Consider the following 17,204-nt stretch of genomic DNA (forward strand, 5'->3'; position numbering starts at 1 on the left):
CCCTGCCTGGTCAGCTAATAAAGAATCTATTATCATGGCCTTATTCCCTGATGATTTCACTTTCCAGTTCATATTTATAATAATCAAACAAATGAAGAGTTATGTTTTAATTTGACAATTTGGTATTTTATATTCATCTTGCTCACCAGTTTGTTCCATAATACTTTTCACCAGAGGTGACTTAGTGGGAAAAAAAAAAAAAAAGGTTCATTACTAAAGAATAATCAATCACCTGGACAGGACCTATCAAGAATAAATCAGGAGGTTTAGACAATCACAAGGGTTTGAGAGACAACTAAGAGCTAGGGTGAGGTCGAATGAGACAGTTCATTACCTACATAGGGCCACTCCTTTAAGACTGAGAGAGGTAGCTATTTGACCTAATGCCCAAAAGCAAACACAGGGAGGCAACATAAAAATAGTTTCCAAATGAAAGAACAAGACAAAATCCCAGAAAAAAGACCTTAAGGATATACACTAAGTAATCGACCTGGTAAGGACTTGAAACTAATGGTCATAAAAGTGCTCACCAAACTCTGGAGAAGAATAGATAAACATGAGAGAACTTCAACAAAGAAACAGAAAATATAATAAAGCATCAAACAGAAGTCACAGAGCTGAGGAATACCATAACTTAAATGAAAATACACTAAAGGAGTTCAACAGCAGACTGGATGAAGCAGAGAAATAGATCCGTGAGCTGGAAGACAATGCAATGAACGCACCCAGATATAGCAGCAAAAAGAAAGAAGAATTTTAAGAAATGAAGATGATTTAAGGGACCTATGGGACAACATCAAGTAGAAAAACATTCCCATTAGGAGGGTTAGAAGGAGAAAGGCAGAAAACTTAGTTGAAGAAGTAATGACTCAAAACCTCCCTAATTTGGGAAAGAAATAGACTTCCAAGTCCTGGAAGCCCAGAGAGTTCCAAATAAGATGAACCCAAAGAGAGCCACACCAAGACACATTGTAATTAAAATGTCAAAACTTAAATATAAAGAGAATCTTAAAAGCAACAAGAGAAAAGCAAATTGCTCCAAGGAAAGGTAACCCATAAGGCTATCAGCAGATTTCTCAGCAGAACCTTTCAGACCAGAAGGGAGTGGTATGGTGTAATCAAACTGCTGAAAGAAGAAAACTCCCAACCAAAAATACTCTACTTGGCAGAGGTTATCATTCAGAATTGAAGGAGAGATAAAGAGTTTTCTAGAGAAGCAAAAGATAAAGGAGTTCATCATTACTAAAGAAACCTTGCAAGAAATGTTAAAGGGACTTCTTTAAGCTGTAAAGAAACGGCATTAATTAATAACAAGAAAACATGTGGGCAGAACACAAGAGGGCAATGTAGTCACTATACACGCAGGGAGGAATTCAAATAAAATGATCAAATTGCAATGGACAAAATGTGTGGGCTAGTGTAAGAATACAGAAAGAGTGGAAGCCAGAGTTAGAAGGGGAGTTTGTACCCACTAACAGGCTCTTCTCTATGTATTGACACTGGGTGCTCATAAAAAAGACTGGGGACAGTACAGGAGATCAGAGAAACACTGCCTTGGTGATGCAGGCATGCAGAAAAGGAAAAATTCCCACTTCAGGAAAGGTGTTGCCATGGGCTCTGCTATCTGTTGGCAAAGAGAGAGAGATTCAAGTAGAATAGTTGAAAACAGCTTTTGCTTGGGGCACTAGAGGGAAGGTGCCAAACCACATAACTCCATTGGTGATATTAGGAAAGTTATTCTGTAGGGTTTAGCAGCTAAGCTGACTTTTAAAAGATAGGTAAGAAGTAATTCAGGAGAAGAAAGAACAGTGCTTCAGGAAGAGCCAGCAGCCTATCAAGAGACTGGTAGAACTTTGAGGAGTTCATTAGGGGCAGGCTGGAAAGGAAAGAGGGAGGTAGAGGTCATGTAGGGAGCTAGATTTTATTCTGAAGGCTAAATGAGACCACAGGATTTATTTAATTATGAGAGTAACAAAAATAGAGTTTTTATTTTTGAAACTTTCCTCTAGCTGAAGCAAGGAGAATAAGGTGAAAGTCAAGAAGACGGAGAGAGAGACAGAGTGAAAGAGAGAGAACTCAGACTGGAAATGGAGAGAAATGACCAATTTTGAGAAATAGTAAAGAGATAAAATCAACGTCCTTTATGAATTTAATTATGGGCCAACCCAACAACGGAAATTAAAATTTCAGCTAATAGGATCTTCTGCCGGAGGCCAGCTCCAGCAACCAGGGGTTCCCGAAGGAAGAACGGCGTCGGTGAAAATAAAACAAAACTAAAATAAAAAACTAAAGAATAAAAAACAAAAATAAAAAACTAAAACTAAAATAAAAATGGACACAGACAACAGCAGTGTGTTGAACTGGCCGATATATTGCAGTAAACGTGGCATTATATATGTTAGTGGTTTCCTCGTAGCATACGTCATCTATGTTTTTCTAACATTACCTAATTTTGAAAATGTTCCTATGTGTAAACAACCTTTAAGAAATAACATGGCGATTTTCCCCTAACTTTTCCGCATACCCTTTGATTATAGATTAATTTCTTACATTATTTCATTATGCATCTACGTTTATCTATAATCTACAAAGCATTTGCTTTGCTGTTCTCGTGAAAGTCCCTCCATTTCTCAACACCTCAAGTGGAACAGTTTCAGGACATGACCTCCTAACCACACGAGACCAGAAGAACCATGTGTTTGCTTCGGTCCGAGGTGCCAGAAAGGGGCTGAAAAAGCCTTAGAAACCCATGCCTCATACATTCTCAGAGAGACAATGCACCTAGGAACGAATGAACCATTCTGTACCTTAACTGACTAGGTTCAGTCATCATCTGGAATGCCTCCGGGGCACCAGTTGGGCCTAGGGGTTGAAGTCACCTGTGCCCAGAGATACACTCCTTAGTTGCCGGAGTGGGGCTTTCAAATCCATATGTCTCTCCTTTACAGGCCCTCTTTGCTGGCAAATGCATGAGGCTATCCTTCCTGTAAGTAGAGGAGTCTCCATAGAGGATGGCAAGGGCTAGACGTAAGGCCGCTCAATTTCTTGCGGAACCTTATTTTCTTTCCTAATGGTTGTTTTTCCAGAGGGCCTGTCGAGAACAATTCCCCAACAGGCAATACCCCAGGTAGTTTTAAGGCCAACTTACCTAAAAGTAGGAGGACAAGAAGCTTCCCTGTCGGTGGGCAGTCACCAATCTGTCCACAGCCCGGGCCCTGCCACTCAGGCTGGGAGAGCTCGGCTTCCAGCAATTTTCAAAGTATAGCTTTTGTGATTGACCTAGATTATACTAAAAGCTGAAAGGACCCATTAGTGTGTGTAACCAGCTCACTGAGGATTCGAAGCTTGTATAAACATGAAATAAATATATAGATTTACAAAAGTTGTTCTTGTGTTCCGTCACAGGTGAGCCGGTTCTTGGCTCCCATCTTTCCTTGGAGGCGTCTGTCTTTATTTGAATTCTGGGCCAGTAGACTTCCCTGTGATGTCAATTCTCTGATGGGTTAAAAAATGTTATGACTTTGTAGATTATCCAGCTTTTTGCATGTTAGGGTGAAAGTGATGCTCTTTGCAGCTTCCTACATCTCAGTACACTGGTGTTTTAGGCAAGTTACCTAACAACTCTGAATCACATTTTTCTCCTTTATAAAATAAAGACATTAACACTTAGCTCGTTGAATTGTCATACAAATTTTCTAAAATGTAAAGCACCTAATCTGTATTAATGCCCTTCCACCCTCAAATTGCCCATCGGTGTGTATTAGGGACTCACTAAATCTCTGTTGCATGAATCATGTTTCCTCTACACACTTTAGTGACTAGTTGGCAATTTCGGTGTGCCTTTCATATAATCTGTTTCAGCACAAGTTTTCACTCTTCTCAAGATTGAAATAGTTGATGGAAGTGACAGGGATCACAAGATTCGAACTCGTGTACCTGATTAAAATCGGTTTAACGCAATAAGGGAGTCCTGGGATCTCCTTTGCCTTTCATTCATTTAATTGGTTCATTTATCCAACATTGGGTATTAGGTTCTAGTAATTCATGAGGGGCATGACAGGGTGGGAAAGATTCAAGGCCATTGGGAATCATGTGCAGAAGCAGACCCCATTTCAGAAGGAAGTGATGAATTAAGGTCCCACTCTACCTGAAAGAAAGAAAAGGCAGCACCACGAAAGAGCTTCTCAATGAAGCAGGAATACAGTGACGCCTCTGTATCCTTCACATACCCTGCTCCTCTGCCAGCAGCTCCCAGATCCGCTTCCCCACATGGACAGCGAGAGCAGCCAAAACCACTCCACTCAAGTCTGTCTCTCCTTGTTGCTGCCCCAGGTATAGGACTTTGGCCAAAATGCTCCAGGTGGTGTCATTTACAAAATTCACAAAACTATTTTCAAAAGAAAAGAATGGGTGTGGATAGACGATCTGTATTTGCTGAAAATATAATCCAATTTTCTTAAATGACATTTTTCCCCCAAATGTTTTCCTAATAAGAATTTAATAGAAGATTTGGAAAATACAGAAAGGTATAATCAACCCCCCCAAGTTGTCTGACACCTCGCTATTTGAGAGCACCATCTTTTAGTGTATTCCTGTCTTTTTGGATCTTGAAATTGCACGTGTATTTTATAATCTGCTTCTTTACTACGTTTTCAAGATGCTTGGAAATATCCTGACTATACTGCATTTCATCATATAATCCCCCTGCTTTTGGATTTTTGTTTTCCAATATTTTGCATTTGTAAGTAAACTACAAAAATTAGCTGTACCATAAAGTAGTTTTCTATATTTCAGGTTATTTTCTTAGCACGGATTCCAATAATTAGACTTACTCTGGCAAAGGCTATAACATTTTAAAGTTTTAATACATGCTGTCAGGTTTTTTTCCTTCAATACATTTAGACTGATTAATAGTGCCATCAACTCAGTATAAGATTACCTATGTCACTTCATGCACATCACTATGTATTTGATTCCCAAAGCCATTTTTTTAAAAAAGGTATTCGTTTTTTTATTTTTAAATTAGTCATGTTGAAGATTTTTTATTTCTGAATTGTTATTCTGCTTTTTCATATTATTTGTTAACATTGTTTGTACATGTAATTGAAGAGACATCAGTGGTTTTTCTGAGAGCATAATTATCTCTAAGCTTATATATGGTTCTCTTCAGGGGAAACCATACTAACATACTAACATACTCTGCATACTAACAAGATTATGATTTTCCCTCGATTTCAAGGGAGCACAACTATGGAAGGACAAATCTGATTCCTTGCAGGAATTTCTTGGGTATCTCCAAGAAAATGAGGGCAGGAAAAGACGAAACTTTCTAAAAGGCATATGGAGCTCTAAGGGCCAGAAGCTCAGAGTTGAAGCCCCGTGCTCCTATTTATTGCTCAAACAGGTGAATTATTTAAAAACCTAGTTTCCTCAAAATTAAAATTAGAGTGAGAAGGGCCTTCCTCGGTCCTCTTAACGTGACTTAATCCTAGCACAATGCTAAATTGATGAAAATACTATCTTAAAATTATGTTAATAGTTGTTACATTTTTCACCGGGATGAAATCTGAGCATTTTGAAAAGGATTTCTTGGCTGCACTGAGCTGTTTCAGAACATCTGAATTTCAACCAGCCCTGGCAGTGGCCCAGGAAGTGACTGTTCTTATCTCTACTTGAAACTATTTTCAACATCAACTTTCTGAAGTAGATCTTTAATATTGGCTTTGAGAAAGAAAGTCATAGTAGCTGCTGAGCAACCTTTTATCCTGATATAGATGAAATTGCTATGACTCAAGCAATGACAATCCCAAATAAATGGTGTTATATCTTTAGTCCCACTGCAAGTGGCCTCGCATTTTACACTAGAGAGGGAACAGAAATGCTGATCAAAACAGAATCCTGGATTGTCAAATTCTAATGGCATTCTATCTCTTCTCAGTCCAATGGCTGAGAAGTCATCTTAAATTAATAAATGGAAAGGAGTTTCAATTTGTGGTCCAAGATTAAGTGGGGAAGAAATCATTGCAAATCTCAAGAGAAAATAAAAGAGGGATACTCCAAGAAAATCAAAGACTGTTGCCAGAAATATTAACCCAAAAGAGAAAACCAGAAAACTATGCCAAAGCAACTATAGAAAAAAGAGATACAGAAGCATCTAGGAGAATTGAAGCTAAAAATAAATATCAGAGTCCACCAGGTGCAGTCTTGAAATGAAATCAGGTAGAGAGGGTTTGGCTACTTTTTTCATATTCGATATGTAGGTACCATTTATCTGGGAAGCAGTACTTTACTTGTCTGGAAGTGGTTGTATTTAGAAACGCTCTCTGGCAGTTAGCTAAAGTCAAAGGAGGTATTGTCTGTGACACACCCACAAAAAAGTTTCAAATTTCTTGTAATATTGTCAGGAAGGGAAAATGTACAAAAATGTACTACAAAGTTTCAAAGAAGCGTATGTCGAGATCTGGAAGTCAGCGACAAGGAAATAAGAAATGTAGAGAGCAAGATAGGTGTCTCAAGTTTCAGTAGGTAAAGAGTGGGAGAAGAACATTTCAGAAGGGCTCTTAGGCCAGGAACTGGACCTGCCTTCTAGGGAAATTACTGCCGAGAGCTGTGAATGAGAGCACAGACCCCTAGGAGGAGGCAAGTGCCAGTCTCCAAGCAGCCCTGGCATCTCTGGGCAGGACTCAGGCAAGTTATCAGCCTAGAGCTGCCAGACCAGAAGAGCCATGCCTCCCAGCAGGAGGTGAGTGAGTGATCAGGACTGCGGGCAGAAACGGTCAACTCTGCAGCCAGTCCTGCAGCACGTGCGCAAGGATAGCAGGGTCATCGCCAGGCAAGCTGAGGTTCATAGAGGAGACTCCCATCGCTAGAGATGGAGTCAAAGCAAAAACAAAAACAGGGCAAGGTTCCAGGCCCAGTAAGAAGATTGTGAGGAAAACAGGATATGAGAACAGAAAATCAGAATAGAGGCCAGAGAGAACCTGGAGGCTGCCGCCGGCTCTGCAGTGGGGAATTGGGCGAGGAAGCTCCCACACTTTTGCCCCACAAACACGCCTCTGTGCTCTGCTGCAGGGAGAGCTCTAATTCGAGAGCCTCATAGAAACCAAAGGACAACAGTGGGCCATCACACCCCTCTCAGGGCTGCCACAAAGATGGTTTGGGGGCTCAGAGGAGGAGTATGCAGACATCTCACCCAAATATCACCTCCATAACGACTCCTTCTTAAGCAGTGGATAATTTTGCCTCCTCCCCACAGGGGACATTTGGTAATGTCTGAAGACATTTTTGATTGTCCCAACAGCGGGCAGGTGATACTGGCATCTAGCTGGGAGAAGGCAGAGATGCTGCTAAACATGCTACCTTGCACAGAACAAGAATTCTATGACCCAAAATGTCACTAGTGTGGAGGTTATGAAAAATGTCATATAAAGTATGCCCATCTTCAGCCCCATCACTTGCCCCATCACTTTCCTATGGCATTTATTAACTACTAGAAATTATCTTGTTTATGCATTTGCACATTTATTGCCTACTTCTCCTATTACAAGGTGATTGGCATGTTTTCTACCCTCACCAAATAGAACTTGAGGTCACATCTCATTCTTCCCAGAGAGATGTGTCACACAGATTGAGTAGTGAATATTTTGTCATTTGATCTACACCGTTGATCTACCTGCATAAAGGCTGGTAAGCAGGATTCAATTCTTGTAAATGAGTGGTGCCATAGCTGAGTAAGAGTGATGTTCCTCCTATTTGCATAAGACAAGAGCTCCCTGTGTGTCCCCTGTTGCACCCTTCCCTTTAGATGACTTTAGGAATGGTAAGATGATAAATCAAGATGACCCACTTCCAAATAGTTTAAACAGAGAGGAAACTTCCAAATAACGTTCCTTAAAAATATTAATGCCGAGAAGAAAGACAAATAGAAGTGTTGAACGTGAATATTCTTTAGTTGTGGATATTTTTCAGAATAGGAGAGGTACTGGGGCATATGGTGGATTACAAACTGACCGTACGGCAAAAATCACATTATGGGAAACATAAATTATGAGCCAAATGTAATAAAATCCTTTATAATCTTTGTCTGGTATATAGTAGTCATTTATTAATAATTACTATTGTTTCCCCCTGCTTCCCACCATCCACATGGCTCGCCTTCCAACAGACCTGAGGCCAGTGGTACTATGAGAACTTATAAACTCCAAATATATGGAAACTCTGAGCATTCAGAAAATAATCAGGTATAGTATTAAAAAGTAGAAAGTAAGTCTTATGGAGAAAAAAAAGATTAAAAGAATTGGGATGAGTTAATCTGAACAAAAGTGGGCTAAAATGTTGTATTAGTACTAACATTTAAGAGCTAAATATGCTATTCTTGAAGAACCCTACCTTAAAAGTTATCTTTCAAATATAATTACTTGAAATTTAAATAAATATTTATTGGGGTCTACTAATGTGCTAGAGAGATGGAATAATAAGTGATACAGAGGGTTTATTTTCATGGTTCTTGTATAGGACAAGTCAGCTACCATTCATTTAGTTCTTCCATATGTATTTCTTAAGGACCAATTGTGTTGCAGGCAGAGAAAATGTTATCATCCTTTGTAAAATAGGCTGTACATGTATTTATTTACAAGTACGGGTAAACTTGGTTCATTTATCATTCTGAGGACTAGCAAAGCTGTAAAACAATTACAAAACGCTAAGTCCAGAGGAGAAACGGAATGGTCTCATCAGTATGTTTTAAATATCCCATAAAATATTCTTAATCAAAACAGCAAGGCGGGACAGAAAGGCGAATGTGCATTATTAAAAATCTAAATTAATGTATTTACTAAAATGTCATTACTTCTAAGCACATATAATTAAAGTAACAGCTAGTAAAAACTAATAATGAGTATCCACTTTGGTCCAACTTTAAGAGATTTTAAATAAGTTAGCTTGCCCAGAAGTTTAATGTAAAAGTTTCTCTTGAAAATATTTTTTTACCATTTAGTAAATAAAACATTCCCCTCTTGATCATGTATATAATTGATTAAGTAAGGTTTTTGTACATAATTAAGTCTATAATTCTTTTTTTTTTTTTGCATGCCTGGAACATCATTCTGATTTTTAATATTTTAAATTAGAATATATATTACAGTAACTAATGTCATTCTTAGACTATGACCTTTGAACCAGTGATTCTCAAACCTGCCTGAACATTATAAACACTTCTTAAAGTAACAGATTACTAGTTGCAATCTAAAGATCCTGATTTAGTAAGTCTGGGGTATCAGCAGCAATTATAATTTAAACCTCAATATTAACAGAGTGTAAATTAATGAATTTACTACCTAATCTTCATTGCTACTTTCTTCTTCTGTATCTTCCATACTTTAGCACATAGTTGGGACTTAAAAGATGTCTTTAATTGATTGACTTACAAGATTTTTGCAAAAAAAAAAATTAATTTTAAAAAATAGAGGCCCAAATGCCCTTTTAATAACATTAATTCAAATTGAATATGGTTGCTTAAAAGGTATTTACAGTAAAAAGAAACTGGAGAAACATAAATTTCACCATAAAGAAAAAATTATTATAAATTCTAAAATTTTCTCCACATACATTTAAGTGCCCACATATAAAATGTGTTTATTATGCATGTAATTTGTGTACAGAAAAATGCTATGTTCTGAACAGAAATACATACATATTAAAATCTAAATGACTGGGGCGCCTGGGTGGCGCAGTCGGTTAAGCGTCCGACTTCAGCCAGGTCATGATCTCGCGGTCCGTGAGTTCGAGCCCCGCGTCAGGCTCTGGGCTGAGGGCTCAGAGCCTGGAGCCTGTTTCCGATTCTGTGTCTCCCTCTCTCTCTGCCCCTCCCCCGTTCATGCTCTGTCTCTCTCTGTCCCCAAAATAAATAAACGTTGAAAAAAAAAAATTTAAAATCTAAATGACTAATTTTACTCTAAGGTTTCATACAAAATTTCTTGAAGGTTTCCTAAATAAACAAATTGGGTTACCTTTTCTATATGAAATTATATTCTTTTGAGATACACAAACAAAAGCTGATCTGCATGGCATAAATGTTCAGCTCTTTAAAAATAAAATCAATATTGGGGCGCCTGGGTGGCGCAGTCGGTTAAGCGTCCGACTTCAGCCAGGTCACGATCTCGCGGTCCATGAGTTCGAGCCCCGCGTCAGGCTCTGGGCTGATGGCTCAGAGCCTGGAGCCTGTTTCCGATTCTGTGTCTCCCTCTCTCTCTGCCCCTCCCCCGTTCATGCTCTGTCTCTCTCTGTCCCAAAAATAAATAAACGTTGAAAAAAAAAATTAAAAAAAATAAAATAAAATCAATATTGATAGTTTTAGAAGTCCTAAGTATTGCTTTAGTGAAAATTCAGGTAATTATTCCACTGTTAATTGTCTGAATTCTCGTTCTTCAAGTGGCACCATGGTGGGTGCTGTAAGTATAATATAGTAATGGCACTAGATACAGACGCAGGTGTTATAGAAGAAATGGCTACAGTTGGGGGAAGAGCCAGTGGAGGAGAATCGTTGTAGGATAATTTGTAGTGATAATGACTAAATCATAAGTTGTCGTAGAAGAGAACATATTGACAAATGATGGTAGTTCTATTAGATTAAAGTAAGAATAGTGGCATTTATAGTTCCAGGTTCAGATGATAAGGTGGAGATTAAAGATTGTTGAAGGAAAGTGATGACCATTGTCATTGTGAACTAAGTGGAAGTCACAGTAGTTGCAGGTAAAGTGGGAGTGGTAGTGGTTGTAGAGTCAGCTGACAGGATTTGTGGGTTCAGTTGAAGAGATGGTGGAAGTGGTAACTGTGTTGGTTGTCCGCTAAGATTAAGTTATGATAGCATTTGTTGTTTTTGAAGTTGAAACAGTTATAGATTCTGTTCAAGTGGGGTCAGCTGTGGTTTCACTTGAAGTGGTGGTTGTAGCTTTCGTGATTGTACGTTCAGGTGAGGTGATAGTGGAGCTGTTGCATTTGTGGGTTTCGTTTTACTGGCGACTGGCTTTTGTGGTTGTAAGTTCTGTGGAAGTGATGGCAGTGGCTGTCGAGGTTGTAGGCTCATTTGAAGTGTTAGTGATGACTGTTGAGGTTGTGGGTTCAGTTGAAGCAATGGCGATGGCTGCTGTGGTTGTAGGTTCTGTGGAAGTGATGGCAGTGGCTGTCGAGGTTGTAGGCTCAGTCGAAGTGATAGTGATGGCTGTTGAGGTTCTGGGTTCAGTGGAAGCGATGGTGATGGCTGTTGTGGCTGTAGGTTCAATGGACGTTGCAGTGGCTGTAGATTCTGTTGAAGTGGTTTTAGTTACGGGTTCAGTTGACGTGGTGGCCCCTGCAGGTTGTGAAGTAGTAGAGGTCATTCCAGGAATGCTAAGTATAGGCTCCTCATTGTTTGCAGGTAGCTGGTTAGTAATGGGAGAACTGTCATTTTCTCTGTTGTTCACCAGGCATATTATGAGTACTCCAGTTGCTGTTGTTATCACACAGGCTAAGAGACAAGCCAAAAAGACTTTCCACAGAGACAAGTCATTACACCAATTTCCTTTTGCCTATGAAGAGTGTAAATGATAATATCAGTAATAAAAAACAAAAATGCTTGTGATTTCTCATCTCTTTTGTGTTATTTATACTGTAGTGCATTAACATGATTTCAGTCCTTATATATATCCAAAGAAATGTAGGCTTACGGTCCAAGTTTTTATCCAGGTGAAAATAACTGCACACTTTCTTTAACATTAGAAGAAATGAGAATCTACCAATTTCTCATCTTCTTTTATTGGAAAATATTCCAATAATGGGAAGGAAGAGCTTTGTCTTTTCATACAGGCAGAACAGCACTTGAATGGTAAATTCTCTGTCACACACCCAATCCTCCAGTAGATGTTGTCATTACCCCAAACTATTCCACTTCCAAAATCACTTCCTCAGGAACACTGTGCTCTTACCACTGTCTCCTCTCCTTCCAGCTTATTTATTCAATTGTCCCTAGAGCAACCTTTTTTTAGTCTTGTTAAAAATTATTGGCCCAGCAGACCTTGCTTCACTCACCTACCTCCTTACCCACCTTGTGTTCCATGGTCGTTTATTTCAATAAAACTAATTCCCTAAAATCTCTTGCACTTGACTCCTCTTTTCCTCCAGCTGGCAAATAAATGCCTGTCTGCTTTCTCTGGACTGCCCTTGAGCAACCACAGTCAGGGAAAGTCAAGTACCTGGGCAAATCAGAGTCAAGATAAATGTATAGTCACCATCCTTGAATGGATTTTCTGGACTGTTCCATCATTCTATTATATTTCTGTAATATACACTCTCATTTTGTAAATCTTTCTTAATCTTCTCTCTCTTCAAACATGTAACCTCCACCTACCAGCCCTCAAAAACAAATTGACCCATCTCATTTCCATCAAATGACTTCATCTCCTTTCTCCTTCACTGGGAAACTTGAAGCCATGAAATGGAAACTCTTTCAAAGCCCTACAGGTATCAAACCTGCAGACCTAAGCATACCTGGGCTCCACCTCTCTTCCTTCCCTGATTGACACAGAGATGCTGTCCCTCTTTCTGGCTGATGCTGATCTGCCAATCTGTCCTTGGATCTCATCCCCCATATCCTTCTCAACAACTTTTCTCTTTTTTTCATTCTTCCTCTGGGACTAAATACTTCACCTTTTCCTCTTAAGTGGCGTCTTCCTTTTAACATTTATATACACTCAAATCTCTTCCATTTTAAACAAAAAACCTCCTTTGACTCCAAATCCCCTTCTCACTACTTCCCTTTCTCTCTCTCTGGAAAATGAAATTTCTTGAGAGTTGTATAAATGCAACATCTCCATTTGCACACCTTTCAACCCAATTGTGTCTGGCTTCTACCTCTGCCATGCCACTGAAACACCTCTTAATAAAGTCACAAATGACATTTATTCACTCAAATCTAACTGACATATTTTAGCCCTCACCATACTCAAACCCTCAGTAGCATTTGCCTCTGAAGCATCCCTTCACCCTTTTGAACAGTCTCTTCCCTTGGCTTTTGTGATATTCCATTTTCATTGTGTTTCTCCTAACAACCCTCCCCCCCCCCAAATATTTCCAGTTTCTTTTAGAGGCTTACTGTCACATTCAGCTTTATTGTTGACACTCCCAGGACCTTTTCTCTCACTCTAGGTTTAGGGTCAGCAAACTTTTTCTGTAAAGGGCAAGACAGTAAATAGTTTCAGCTTTGTGAGCCATACAGTTTTGGTCACAATGACTCCAATCTTCCATTATAGTCTTAAAGCAGCCATAGGCATTGAGTAAGCAAGTGAGCATGACTGTATTCCAATACAACTTTGTTTACAAAAATAGGCAGTGGACTGGATTTGACCATTCTATGCTTTCTCTTTCCTATGATTTTAATTACTATCCATATCTAAATGACTCTCTAATTTATTTCCAGTCCAGCTCTCCCCTCTGACCTTCAAATGCTTACATGATACCATATATTAGATGTCTAAATGATGCCTCAAACTCACTGCGTCCAAACCCAAAGTCATGATCTCCCCAGTGAAACCTGGCAAGTTCCCACATCCCTTTAAATGGTACCACCATCCATTATATTCAGTTCCATAAGCTATTAACAAAGGGATCACCCTTGAAATTTCCCAACCCATCACCAAGCCCTTTAGCTGTACCTGCTAAATATCTCCCAATACTATTGATTTTCTCTATATCTGTTGATACTACTCTATTCCAAGCTTCCTTTATCTCTGCCACGGACTAGTGAAATAGCCTTGGGCCACTCACTCCATTTCTACAATGCATCATGCTTCCATCTAAAGTGGGATCTTGGCACAAATAGTTCTGTTCATTGTGAATGCCTCTCTCATCCTCCATTTACCACCCAGAATACAACACAGACTCCTCCGGCACCTATTTTTGCAACAGTACTCATGATGTTCGGTGATTCTGTTATCAGAAGAAGAATAATACATTGAGGCGTTTTCATAATTAGAGTATTCCCAATTCTTTAAGTAATATTGATAGCCATATAAATATAAAACTTCCTACCACCCATCAGGTAGGTAGCTGCCTAGCACCTAGTATGACCATAGGGACCCAGAGAATCCACCTGAGTGCATTATCTCCTTCCCAGGCTTATTACCTGAAAGCGTGCAATGAAAAGAGCTCCCTGGGAGCTTTCTAGTGATGTGCATTTTAACAAGATAAACCAAAGCCCTGCTTATTTTCTCACTAATCCTCATCACAGATTATGTTATCCACCACCATGATTTAAAAGAAAAATCATGGAATTGCATAGCTTCTGGGACTCCCTATTTCATCATTTACAAAATGGTGATAAAACGGCTTGTGAAGTACAGGATTACCTTCGGAATCAACAAAATTGATTTGCTTTGTCATTTCTAAAGTGTTTTTGAAAATATTTGTTGCTTTATTCGTAGGCAACAAAGCAGTGTAGAAGAGTACAGTCTTTTTAACTGGAGAAATGTTATAAAGTTCAGAGCTATGAAATCTTAAACAATTTCTTACCTTCTCTGAGCCTCAAATCCCTTTATCTTAAAATAGAGACCTAAAAATATCTATCTTATATTGTTGCTGGGAAGACTACAAATAACATACATAAAGTCACTAGTTTTTAAAAATATGTTTATCTTGGATGCAGTATAGTACAGTATATAGAAATTAAGGTCAAGAACTTTGGAGTCCAACAGATTTGGGGTTGAATTTTAGCTCTGCCACTTATTAGCTATGGAGAATTTAACACCTTTATCTTTCTAAGCCTCAGTCCCCTCATAAGGACAATAATACTTAATAATACCTAGAAAGATGAAAAGATAAGACAATGTTTATAAAGTGCCTGGCACAGTGTCATGTATGTAAGTTTCCGATTGTCTAACATGATTGATTATTTCATAATCACCTGGGTGAGAGCAATACCCTCAGTGAATGGGATACAACATACACACCTTCCATACACACTAAAATAGATCTTAAATGTTGCACAGTATAGGCCACAGTATTTGTTGGAAGGGTGCAAAGGGTGGCAACCCCAAAGCAACAGGAGTAGAATGAAGGCATGGGCCACCAAGGCCAAGTTAGCCCCAGAAAAAATAACATTTTCTTTACTTTGACTGAAAACATTACAAAGCAGTCTCAAAAGAAAAAAGTGGCAAAAGGGCTTATGCACATCTGGGGGAACTCTATGCTACTTTAAAAAAATTATACAAGAGCCGCTTAATGAAATAAGTTGTGCACAACCAGACAATAGGACACCTAAGTTCTTCTTTTTGGGTCACTTTTGGCAAAAACCATGCTAATTGATGCCTGGGCCCCACCCCAGAGCTTCTGATTTAATTGGTCTGGGGTGGGACTCAACCAATGGGTATTTCTTAAACAATCACCAGGGGATTCTAAAATGCACCTGGGATTAAGAACTACCAGGCGAGATGTTATCTAAGACTTCTCAATTCTATGATTACATAAATTAATTTACCTCTCCGCAAAAAGAAGAAACATTTTCTCACTCCACCCCATTGAGCTCATTCATTCTTTCACATCGTCCCAGCAACAATACAGTTTATACTTTTATCCAGAATCAAGAAAACAAGGCTCATACTCTCTCTACCAAGCCTCTACAGCAAGATTAAGCAACAGAAGGTAGAAACTCCAGTCAGGGAAACCCAACCAAACTTCCAAGTAGAATAAGCAATTTATAGTCAAGGTCTAATTGCTATAACAGGGCTGAAGATAGAGAGATACAGTCCTGAGGTAAAGTTAATTCAACCAACGGATAAGGTCAGGAACCAAAGACCTGGATCTAGTCTCCAAAGCTAGTGGGGGAAAAAAATCTGGAGAACAAGAGTCGGGTTTCTATGTCAAGGTCTTATGCACCAGAGATCACAAGGAAGAAACCTATGGAAAGTGCCACATACAGGTCCAAAGTCTAGAACAGTGGAAGCAAACAAGGTGATCACCAATTGAGCAGACCCTTAAAACTTTGAATACGACACAGTCTCCCACCAGAGTCTAATTTGTGAATTAAACTCTATATTGTCAACATATTTTCTCCTCTGCCTCTCCCCACCTGCATTTGTACTTTACATTGATTCCTTTTACTTTCAAATAATGTTCGCTATCTATGCAAATATTTGAGTCCCCAATAGAATATCAGCTCTTCAAAAACAGATTATCAAATATTCTCCTTCTTACGAACTGCCTCGCAGAGACTTATAATTATACTGAGAATACAGCAAATGCTTAACATGAATGTGGGTGAATTAAATGATTACATACATTTCCTGGGAAAGAACAGAACAAATACGTCCCTGTATAAAGCACATTTCAACCTGGATAAAAGCTGCTATATCAAACATTACCTCTGTACTGGACAATTCTGTGTGTGGGTTTCTTGAGTGTGCAAGGGCTGCTGGGCTCACACAGACCCCAGTTAGGTTGGACGAGACATGACCAGTTGTACCACTTGAAGGTGGATGCCAGCATGCAAAACTATGAGCCTGTTGGTCATCTGAACACGTGATTGGCTACAGAAACAAAACATAAGTGAATAGAAAGTCATGGTGTGGAATTTCTAAAATGAAACTCTTCTGTCAAACATAATCAAGAGCATCACTTTTAAAAGGGATAACGCATAACAAAACTTTTAAAAGGAATTTTTCTAACTATACTCTGAAGATCAAAAAAAATCTAGACAGATTATGACATAGTATACTTAACTAATTTTTTTTAATGTTTTTATTTATTTTTGAGACAGAGAGAGACAGAGCATGAACGGGGGAGGGGCAGAGAGAGAGGGAGACACAGAATCGGAAACAGCCTCCAGGCTCTGAGCCATCAGCCCAGAGCCTGACGTGGGGCTTGAACTCACGGACCGCGAGATCATGACCTGGCTGAAGTCGGACGCTTAACCGACTGCGCCACCCAGGCGCCCCTACTTAACTAATTGTTGTAAGTTACTAATGCTCCAGATCAGGAATGTATGTCATCCTTATTCTCTACCACATTACTTGCATGTACTAAATACCCTCATGTTGCAAGCTGCTGTAAGTGGAGCTATAGTAAGAAGTCTCTATTCCTATAAGGAATAGAATGTTAGAGCCAAAAAAGTTCTTGCAGCTGATTATCGGGTACAACCCATTTAGGTCATTTTGGAAATGAGAATATTGAAGCAAAAA

This window comes from Lynx rufus, unplaced genomic scaffold (genome assembly GCF_022079265.1).
Source record: "Lynx rufus isolate CCGP_SWC_20201006 ecotype Redwood Valley unplaced genomic scaffold, mLynRuf1.p SCAF_20, whole genome shotgun sequence".
NCBI classification, from domain to species: Eukaryota; Metazoa; Chordata; class Mammalia; order Carnivora; family Felidae; genus Lynx; species Lynx rufus.